Genomic DNA, 11,139 nt, shown 5'->3' with positions numbered 1-11,139 from the left:
GGTCTGAGGCATTCAATTAAAATTCCTGATCTTATTTTCTTTGTGTCTTTAACATCACCAGCTACACTCACCGAGTGTCAACACGGGCGATGCTAGGACTCTACGGATTTCCAGCAGATAGCATCCGGGATTCCAGAGACCACATACTCGAACAGAGCGTATCTATCAATGGCGCATAGACAGTGTACTACTCGATTGACCACCGCCACCGCCTTCTTCATTTGCCATTTGTAAGCTTTTGAAAATCTTAGAAACATATGATTAAAGAAAATGCCATCAGTAAAGCAGATGGACAAATGAAGGGCATGGCGTGACCAGCCGATTGATCGAACCGGGTCCATCCAATCTCCCGTTTAGATGACCTAAGAACCGAGTGCCATATACAGCCGTATCCTCGATCATCCAGCCATCGAAGACACGGGGGTTACGTCACGACTGGAGTCTAGATACGACCTTCATCCACTAGGACCTCCTCGCCCACCAATAACTCACGGGTTGCAACTCACGGCGAACAAGTAGGTGAACCCACTTTTTATTTTAAACACCGGGCCCACGGTCGATGTTCGGATCGCTCTAGTCTGGCCTCTAACCTTTGACCTTTCCAGCATGGGTGACCTTACCAGGAGAAAAAACTCCAGCTGGCATAGCTCTTAGGATCACTGAGGCACGCATGCCCTCCTACCACGACAAGGATAGCGATCCACAGGGGGGTAAACCAGTTCAAATGCTACATTTGTTATTTTAATGGTTACATCAGTACTTAACCGTACAAAACCGTATCTCACTGCAATTATGTTTGTTTGTTTGTTTGTATTATGCAATTATGCATGTCATCCTTATTGAATTGGCCCCATGCAGGTCCGGGTATTAAAAGAATAGGCCTGCAGCAGCGATAAGCTTGTCGTAAAAGGCGACTAAATAGTGCTCAGAACTCTAGCCGGGGGCTAGGGCGCTCTGTCCACAGAGCAATTGGGATGTGTGCCCCAGGTGATGGAATGGGGTACCCCTGGCGTGTTACATGCTGGGGTTGTCAGGCTATAATACGGAAAACCTGACCGCAAACCATAGTGGTGCACCGTGTTGGGAAAGATGCCACGTTCCTCGCACGTTAAAGAACCCTACTGTGGTATTCTCCCGGAGTAGGAACCATAGGGCTCCGCCACAGGAGGCTAAATTGCCCGACCCTACCCACATCTCCCAATTTCCAGTGGCAATCAAAATTTGTCGACCCGATTGTCCTTGTGTCCCATCCCTTTTTCAGCTATATTCAGACAATGAACATGAAATGGATGACAAAATAAATTAGTGCCTTAATTAAAGGCCAAAAGAAAAAAGCCAACCGTGAAGTAAAATTGCAACATTTATTTGAAGTGATCAGCATTTCTCATTTTAATTATGCAATTGAGATGTCACAAAAGTGCAACGATGTACAAGTAACAAAAAATCCAGTTCTGAAGAAATTTCGTTGTGAACTAAATCTGGTCCTTCTTAATTTCATCATGTGTAAATAACTTTGTAAACTTCTGGTTGTTCGGTTGTCAAAAAAATGTTGAACAAACAGTTTTTCCACAATTTTTTTGATACATGTAGTTTTAATGATTTTTAAATAAATTACTTAGGATGCAGCTGATATTGTGAGGACGATCCTGCGAATGCACGATGTTTTAAGTTGGCGCGTCCAACAAGTTTTTCTCGCATCCAGGACGAGTGTATGCGCCTTATCAAAAACTCTGAGACGTGTAAAATAGGGTATGCGATATAGGATAGACTATACATGTATATGGTTTAAGCAAATTAAATGGCTGCATCATCAACTGGGTCATGCATACTTATGGGCAGAAAAAGCATTAATATCCAGTTTGTGCATGTCAAATCGGGAAATTAAAACACTCTCTAATGGCAGCTTAATTTTCATATACTTTGAAAACACGAATGACAACACACCGGTCTAGGAAACATTAGCTACATGTAGCTTCGATGATTTAGTGGTTGCACCAATTTTTGCGAAAACTTTGGAATATAGTTTATCGCTATTGATGGTAGTTCCTTTTTCAATTGATATAATATTTTGAATTTCACATTCTAGTTTTTAGATTTTCTCCCTAAAAAGGGATGGTATCCTATGATTGCACAATAGTTCTTCATATGAAACTTTGTTGAATTAATGTAAGCCTTTTGTTTTATACATGTATATATTTTTTTGTCAAATTTTAAACCACAATCTAAATCCAGGGATGTATCAAATTTAATTTTTGTGTCCATATTTCATTTGCCCCTTTTGTGCATGGTCTGACTTCTGCGGTTGTACATGTACATGCACCTATCTGCACTCTGTGAAGCATTTTTTTTCATCCTGACAGTGCAACAGTAAAACTTATTGCTGTCTTCATAGTAAACCTTTCAGTTCACAGACCAAAAATACTTTTTTGATTATATTTATATAGTGACTTTGCCTGTAGTAGGTAATTTTTACATGCATCCCACCACAAGCCGTGAGTCGTCAACTCTTGGACTGTGAACGGCTTAAGGGTGATGCCTGTTTCCTGTAGTCAATCATTTACAGTACTTAATTCAATGTCTGAAAATTTTATTTGCTCTCAATTTGACAGCCTCTTTAGACTTGTTTGTAATTGCAGGACAGCAAATAACTAATATCTGTATTAGCTTGATTCTCTCCATACTGACTTCGTTGAAGTCTATATTGAACTAGGTAATATGACATATTGGACCGGCAAGTCAATAAAAATTCTGGAATAACCTCTGCTTGTTACCAATAGATAGAGTGTGTGTACCTCTGCATGATGGTGGTACATAAAATGCACACAACAGGAAATGACATCATATTGAAATCAACATGTGTAGTTCAGACATACTTGTTCTCAAGTTGCAATCATTATGACAGATTTTGTTCACAATACTCCAGAAGGATTTATTTGTTTTGTGACAGACTTTGAATTTAGCCAAGCCTGTGCCTTTTGTGCTGATCATAACTTGGATGTTTTAAATACCATATCAATGATTATAGTTTTTTGATTTTTTTATGAGGAGGATTTTCAAAAATGTGTAGACTTTAGCATCAGTGTTCATTGTTTATTCAGTTGTGGCAGCTGTGCATTAGGTATATCGGAGTTCAAATTGAGCATGGAACAAACCAGTTGGAATATTCTTGCAGGATTTTTGTTTTTTTTTGTTTGTTCAATGTTGACTTTACAATTATGTATAATTTTTGTTCATCAAGTGGTTTTAACTTTTCTTCTAATATATTTCATGGCTTGTATGTTGTGATGTTTTATTCTGTTGTGCAACTGAGGATAGCAACCAGGATAGGCCGTGATTTTGGCATCTTTTTTTTACAGATTCGAGCTCCAGAATCATATTACAGTATACACGTATTAAAGGTTTTGGCAATAATATCTTTATGCCCTGATCAAGAAGTCAATTAATTAATAGTGGGCATGCATATTATTAGTATCTTTTAATTAAACCTGTAATTTATATGACCAAATATCGGTTAGGTCATGTTCTTAATCACTTCTACATACAAGTCCTCTACCCTGCTTTCACTGACGGGGACAGTCTGTTTGTCAGTTTGGCAAATTTGTTTTCCACACTCTGCTGACAGATATGCATTAATATTTGGTAGATCGATTTACCATGACAAATTACATATCAAGTTTGGATTTTGTTTCAGACCATTGATTGCAAATTCGTTGTGCGGGTTATTTGGACTTGTATAAGACAGCTATTCAAACTTAAAATGCAGTGTCCAAAAGATCACAGGTGTTCTGATGTAGTTAAGTAGGACACATTGGTAAAATATAGGACAGATTTCTACCTAGAGAGCTATTTTAATTACTCACTAGCCTACATGAATTAGTATTGAAATTAGAACTGGTCTTTTTCAATTAGCTGTAAGGACTGTTTTTGCTGTCACCAATGCTATCAGCACTCTGATTCAACTAGTGATTGTGTTTGCCATATCATATGGTAATAGGTACATTTTGTACATGTACTATAGTCATAAACCAAAGCCGAAAGAAATATTGTATCTTCATTTACTCAACTGATCTGTATGTTGGTGAACTATTCACATTCTTTCTTTTGTGCATTTTACTATATTTTAACTGCAGTTGGCAGACATCATCACTGCAATTACATTTATATTGTTTCTTTGTTGGGGTTTAACGTCCGAGCAGCAATATTTCTGCTATATTCAGACAATGAACATGAAATGATGAAATGATTGATTGATTGATTGTTGGGGTTTAACGTCCGAGCAGCAATATTCAGACAATGAACATGAAATGATGATGATGAAGAAAAATGGGATGGGACACAAGGATAATAGGGTCGACAAATTTCGATTGCCACAAGAAAAAGAAAGGGATGGGTAGGGTCGGGCAATTTAGCCTCCTGTGGAATACCACAGCAGCGTTCTTTAACGTGCGAGGAACGTGACATCTTTTCCAACGCGGTGCACCACTATGGTTTGCGGTCAGGTTTTCCGTATTATAGCCTGACAACCCCAGCATGTAACACGGGGCCGACCCCATTGTCCTTGTTTCCCATCCCTTTTTCATTTCAACATCATTTCATGTTCATCGTCGCCCCGTGCAGGTCCGGGTGTTAAAAGAATAGTCCTGCAGCAGCGCTAAGCTTGTCGTAAAAGGCGACTAAATAGTGCTCAGAACTCTAGCCGGGGGCTAGGCGCTCTGCCCACAGAGCAACTGGAATGGGGTACCCCTGGCGTGTTACATGCTGGGGTTGTCAGGCTATAATACGGAAAACCTGACCGCAAACCATAGTGGTGCACCGTGTTGGGAAAGATGCCACGTTCCTCGCACGTTAAAGAACCCTGCTGTGGTATTCGATAGGAGTAGGAACATTTGCGCTTCGCTACAGGAGGCTGAATTTCCCGACCTTACCCCCCTTTTTCCAGTGCTAGCATTCCACAGTTTCATTTAGTTTCGCAATTTTGGCTAGGGATGAAAAAATAAATAATTGAAAATTGATGGTTGCTATGGTGATTATAAATAAAGATATTTTATTTGTTGTTTTTTTCTGAAAAAGTAAACAAAGGCAAGTGTTTGGCTATGTTACATTTATTTTCATTGTTGTAAGGAACTATTTTCAATGGCTGCCTGTCCAACATGTGAAAAGGAAAGTAAGTGAATTTTTTACCCTGTACAAATTGGTGAGTGGAATTGGAGGTAAAATAGCTTAAAATCTAACCGGCGATGCCCATAGGAAATGTGATTATTCAAAAAGCTCATTGTCCAAAACAAGAAAATCCGAAAAAAAATGTTTGTATTTTTCGCGGGAAATCTGTCATTTTGAAGCTTAAAGTGGGTATATTTTTGTCAGTTTTTATGCATTTTTACATGATTTCTGTGTGGTTTCCATGGTGACATTTATTCTTGTGTTTTTATTTTTTTCTCTAATAAGTTCATGCATTGAAAAGTCTGTTTTATTAGCTTTCATTTGATATATACATGTATGCACGGCTCTCAATTTTTTGACCAGTGAATCGCCATAAGGAAAACACAAACAGAACAAAATATGGCATAGGTTACAAAACTATGGAGTGCTCACTTAAGTGAAAAAAACAGGACAATTTGCTACTGAATTTTTTAAAATTATCGCTGTTTATTCATGTTTCAGTCCAGATCTGTAAATGTTAAACTTTTATTTTCAGAGTAAAATTCCAATATAATGGTTTCAAGGGTTTATTGTACCCAGTTATACATTTTTGTATCATTACCCTGCTTTGTTTTGATTGCTTATGTTTCCTCCTTTCAGCTTATGCTGAGATTCCCTTACTTGTAGTGAATGCTTTTTTTGTTTATATAGAATTCATGTCATTTATATATAAAGAAGAGCTTTCTGAGAATGAGAAAGAACTTTTAAAGTCCAAATTATATAAATATAATGTAGACAGTCAAGGTTGTCATATCTGGTATGGTTCTTTTGACCGAGATGGGTATATGATTATAAGGCCTACGTTCAGAGGGAGACGCATTACTCTCACTGTGCACCGGCTCATATATTTTGTTACTAACGACTTTTTACTTGAAAACCTTGATTTTCATGTTTCACACAAGTGTCACGTTAAAAAGTGTGTAAATGTACAGCATTTAAGTTATGAACCAGCACATATAAATGTTCAAAGAACCATTTGCAAATTTGATAAGAAGTGTGTCGGTCACTATGGGTATGGGATATCCAGTTACATCAATTTTTTTGAATTGAATTTACTCCTTACCACAATTAGGGCGCTCTGCCCACAGAGCAACTGGGATGTGTGCCCCAGGTGGTGGAATGGGGTACCCCTGGCGTGTTACATGCTGGGGTTGTCAGGCTATAATACGGAAAACCTGACCGCAAACCATAGTGGTGCACCGTGTTGGGAAAGATGCCACGTTCCTCGCACGTTAAAGAACCCTACTGTGGTATTCTCTCGGAGTAGGAACCATAGGGCTCCGCCACAGGAGGCAAAATTGCCCGACCCTACCCACCTCTCCCTATTTCCAGTGGCAATCAAAATTTGTCGACCCCATTGTCCTTGTGTCCCACCCCTTTTTCGTTTCATCATCATTTCATGTTCATTTTATCATCAATTTCATGTTCATGGTCTGAATATAGCTGAAATATTGCTGCTCGGACGTTAAACCCCAACAAACAAACAAACAAACAAACGGTCCTAAAAAGGGGGCGTGACAAACCGGATGTTGCGTAGAACAGGATGCGCAGAAATCAAATAAGTGTATAGAATGCATGCTATACTACTGGCGGTGAAATTTACCGGGGTTTTAGAGGTGTTTGTAATTTACAGAGTATTTTACCGTTGGAAAAAAAAAAAAGCAAAATTCATTCTGACGCGGGGTCACTAGACAATCTGCCCAACTTTGCTCCAGCTGAGGATACCGTAAATGTCTAGGGAGGGAATCGAACCCTCGTACGTCAGAAAAGGGTTAATCCAACAAAAAAGTAACAAAAAATGACTTAAAAAAAGGCACTCTGCATTTTTCCAGGCTTGTGACTGGCTACGTTTTGTAGACTGCATTACCTGTTTTTTTTTTTTAATTTTTATTTTTTTTATTTATTTTTTATTTTTTTTTTATTATTTTTTTTTTTTTTAAAAACTGATTTAAAACAAAACACTAACTTTTATTTTGCAATTTCCAGTCTTCTACTTCTGCACTCAATAAAGATGTGTCATACAGAAACTTTAACTCCCGAAATGTTTTTAATCCATACTTAAACAATAACATATATATTTGACTGGTGCTCCAAGGAAACAAAATTTGAGCGTGTAACTTCTTTGGAACCATAGCCCCGTGCAGGTCCGGGTGTTAAAAGAATAGGCCTGCAGCAGCGCTAAGCTTGTCGTATAAGGCGACTAAATAGTGCTCAGAAACCAAGCCGGGGGCTAGGCGCTCTGCCCACAGAGCAACTGGGATGTGTTCCCCAGGTGGTGGAATGGGGTACCCCTGGCATGTTATATGCTGGGGTTGTCAGGCTATAATACGAAAACCTGACCGCAAACCATAGTGGTGCACCGTGTTGGGAAAGATGCGACGTTCCTCGCACGTTAAAGAACCCTGCTGTGGTATTCGATAGGAGTAGGAACCTTTGCGCTCCGCCACAGGAGGCTAAATTGCCCGGCCTTACCCATCCTCCTTTTTCCAGTGGTAATCAAAATTTGTCGACGTTATTATCCTTGTGACCCATCCTTTTTTTTTCATTTCATGTTCATTTTATCATCCATTTCATGTTCATGGTAGCCCCGTGCAGATCCGGGTGTTAAAAGAATAGGCCTGCAGCAGCGCTAAGCTTGTCGTATAAGGCGACTAAATAGTGCTCAGAAACCTAGCCGGGGGCTAGGCGCTCTGCCCATAGAGCAACTGGGATGTGTGCCCCAGGTGGTGGAATGGGGTACCCCTGGCGTGTTACATGCTGGGGTTGTCAGGCTATAATACGGAAAACCTGACCGCAAACCATAGTGGTGCACCGTGTTGGGAAAGATGCGACGTTCCTCGCACGTTAAAGAACCCTGCTGTGGTATTCGATAGGAGTAGGAACCTTTGCGCTCCGCCACAGGAGGCTAAATTGCCCGACCTTACCCATCCCCCTTTTTCCAGTGGCAATCAAAATTTGTCGACGTTATTATTCTTGTGACCCATCCTTTTTTTTTCATTTCATGTTCATTGTCTGAATATAGCTAAAATATTGCTGCTCGGACGTTAAACCCCAACAAACAAACAAACAATCATGTTCATTGTCTGAATATAGCTGAAATATTGCTGCTCGGACGTTACACCCCAACAAACAAAAACTTTGGGATCCATAACAATACAATGACCATCAAAATAAAAATATCGTTTTATATTATAGTTTTAAAAGTTGTTTAAACAAATGATAGCCCCGTGCAGGTCCGGGTGTTAATAGAATAGGCCTGCAGCAGCGCTAAGCTTGTCGTATAAGGCGACTAAATAGTGCTCAGAAACCTAGCCGGAGGCTAGGCGCTCTGCTCACAGAGCAACTGGGATGTGCCCCAGGTGGTGGAATGGGGTACCCCTGGTGTGTTACATGCTGGGGTTGTCAGGCTATAATACAGAAAACCTGACCGCAAACCATAGTGGTGCACCATGTTGGGAAAGATGTCACCTTCCTCACATGTTAAAGAACCCTGCTGTGGTATTCCATAGGAGAAGGAACCTTTGCGCTTTGCCACAGGAGGCTAAATTGCCGACCTTACCTATCCCTCCCTTTTTCTAGTGGCAATCAAAATTTTTCTACCCTATTATCCTTTTGTCTCATCCCTTTTTTCATTTCATGTTCATTTTATCATCCATTTCATGTTCATCATCTGAATATAGCTGAAATATTGCTGCTCGGACGTTAAACCCCAAGAAACAAACATCTTCTTCTTTAAATATTGGCAAATGCTTGCACTTAAGACATTTTTCATTGAAAATGATAAACTAAATAAAGTACATATTGAACATGTGCAATATTTTTTCTTAAAACATAGAAATGCTACATCCAATGTTTTTAAGTCTACATATAATTCTGGATATAAATAATAAATTTGTTTTAACAATATCAAATTTGGCTTTATAGAATGTTTGTTTTTGTAATTGATAAAATCCAGGACTTCTATTTCCATTAAAATAGGTTGTATGGTCCTTGTTTTATTTAAAACAAAGTATTTGTAAATTTTTTCTCTAATGTCATAAGGCATACAGCTGATATGGATCTAAAAAGAAATTTACAGCATGCTTTAATACTGTAGCCATATTTTACATTTGGAACAGTTTTTAATGTGTAACAAATTATTTGTCACCTTTTCTTTTACAATAAGTAAAGCCTCATGACTAAATATTCTTTTGTTCATAAAGACATTAGCAAATAGTCGACATAACGGACAAAAACAATGCTTCTTATAATAGGCTATAAAGAAAACATCTGCCGTGTTATCCAAAAACAAATCTGGAAATAAATAATGTATCTGACGTAGAGTAGTAAAATGATTTGGGTTCCTTAATAATGAAGACCCTCCACGCTTTAAATATTTTAAAGCTTTGAGTTCTGTTTTAATTGGCTTAATACAGCGTTGCTTATTAATGATAAAGTATTTATAAATAAGGTTCTTTAATTCTTGAGGCAAAAACAGGATGTTAACCTAAAAGATAAAAAAACATATGCTATTGACTATTTGTTTCTGTTATATTTTCACATATTTAACTACATTCTAAAAGCTAACTTAGTAAAATAAGTCAAAGTTTTGTTGTCAACAGGAAAACTAGATGCAAATGATTGTTTAATAAAATTATAAACATTAAATTTATGTGCCAAGTCCTCATGAAGTAAATGAAATAATTGTAAATCATTCATTAATTTTTTTAAAGAATCACTCTTATTTTGATAATATTGTCGTAATATAAAATGTCTAACTTCTTTTGGTAAATGTATAATGTGCACCTAAAAGAAAGTAAAAGATACCTTTTAATAGCCATAAGGGTATGATTGATAACCGTCTAAAAATCTCTTAGTGTAGCAAATACTGTAAATTTTGTTTTCTATTGAGCTGTACAGTTTAAGATGATTAATGTCTCTGTTAATTCGGAAATGTGATGTAACTATTTGTTTGGCAGGGTTATTTTGTATTATTTCTTTCATTTCTTCAAAGTTGACCTTTTTAGCTTTTTCATAATTGAAAGAAAAACCTTTCACTTTACAGGCCGTACGACCTTTATTTGTTAAATATGCATAATTTTTCGGACCACTTGAAACAAATTCCGTAATGAAATCATCAGGATCATCTAATTCGTCTGTTAATTCTCCCAAGTAACAACCTATTATCGGATTATACTCCTCTGTTTTATGAACATAAATTATACTATCCGTATCATGGTATAAGACTCTTTCGTTTAAGAGTTCCAATTCTTCATAAAGTTTAAGCCTTGCGTAACTTGTCGTCATGCTTGCAATAAATATGTTTGAAAAGTTATCTGTCTTTTCGAATAGTTTCTTATGATTTACCGTATTTATCATTAAGAAAGAATCATTGATGACCAAAAAATTTTGAATCTTTGTAAATTTGGAATTTTCTATGTTCATTAGCGTTGGTAAATCTTCACCCGTTAGAAACTGAGTATTTGGGTAAAGCGCCCTTTGTCCAAATTTTCCCCAAAAGCTGTTTAACAATTGCTTTGCCATAGTTCGCTTGCCAGAGTTTTTACATATTTTTGTCCTATCTAAAAGTATTCCCTCTCTTCCGTAATAATCGGAAATGTATTGGGTTTTCTGTTCTTCTGTCGAGGGCCCCGTGCAGGTCTGGGTGTCAAAAGAATAGGCCTGCAGCAGCGCTAAGCTTGTCGTAAAAGGTGACTAAATAGTGCTCAGGAACCTAGCCGGGGGCTATGCGCTCTGCCCACAGAGCAACTGGGATGTATGCCCCAGGTGGTGGAATGGGGTTGTCAGGCTATAATACGGAAAACCTGACCGCAAACCATAGTGGTGCATCGTGTTTGGAAAGATGCCACGTTCCTCGCACGTTAAAGAACCCTGCTGTGGTATTCGATAGGAGTAGGAACCTTTGCACTCCGCCACAGGAGGCTAAATTGCCCGACCTAA

The sequence above is a fragment of the Perna viridis genome, chromosome 9 (genome assembly GCF_037379345.1).
Source record: "Perna viridis isolate PV_CMFRI_1.1 ecotype Kerala chromosome 9, ASM3737934v1, whole genome shotgun sequence".
In the NCBI taxonomy this organism is placed as follows: domain Eukaryota; kingdom Metazoa; phylum Mollusca; class Bivalvia; order Mytilida; family Mytilidae; genus Perna; species Perna viridis.
This window is presented reverse-complemented; position numbering follows the sequence as displayed.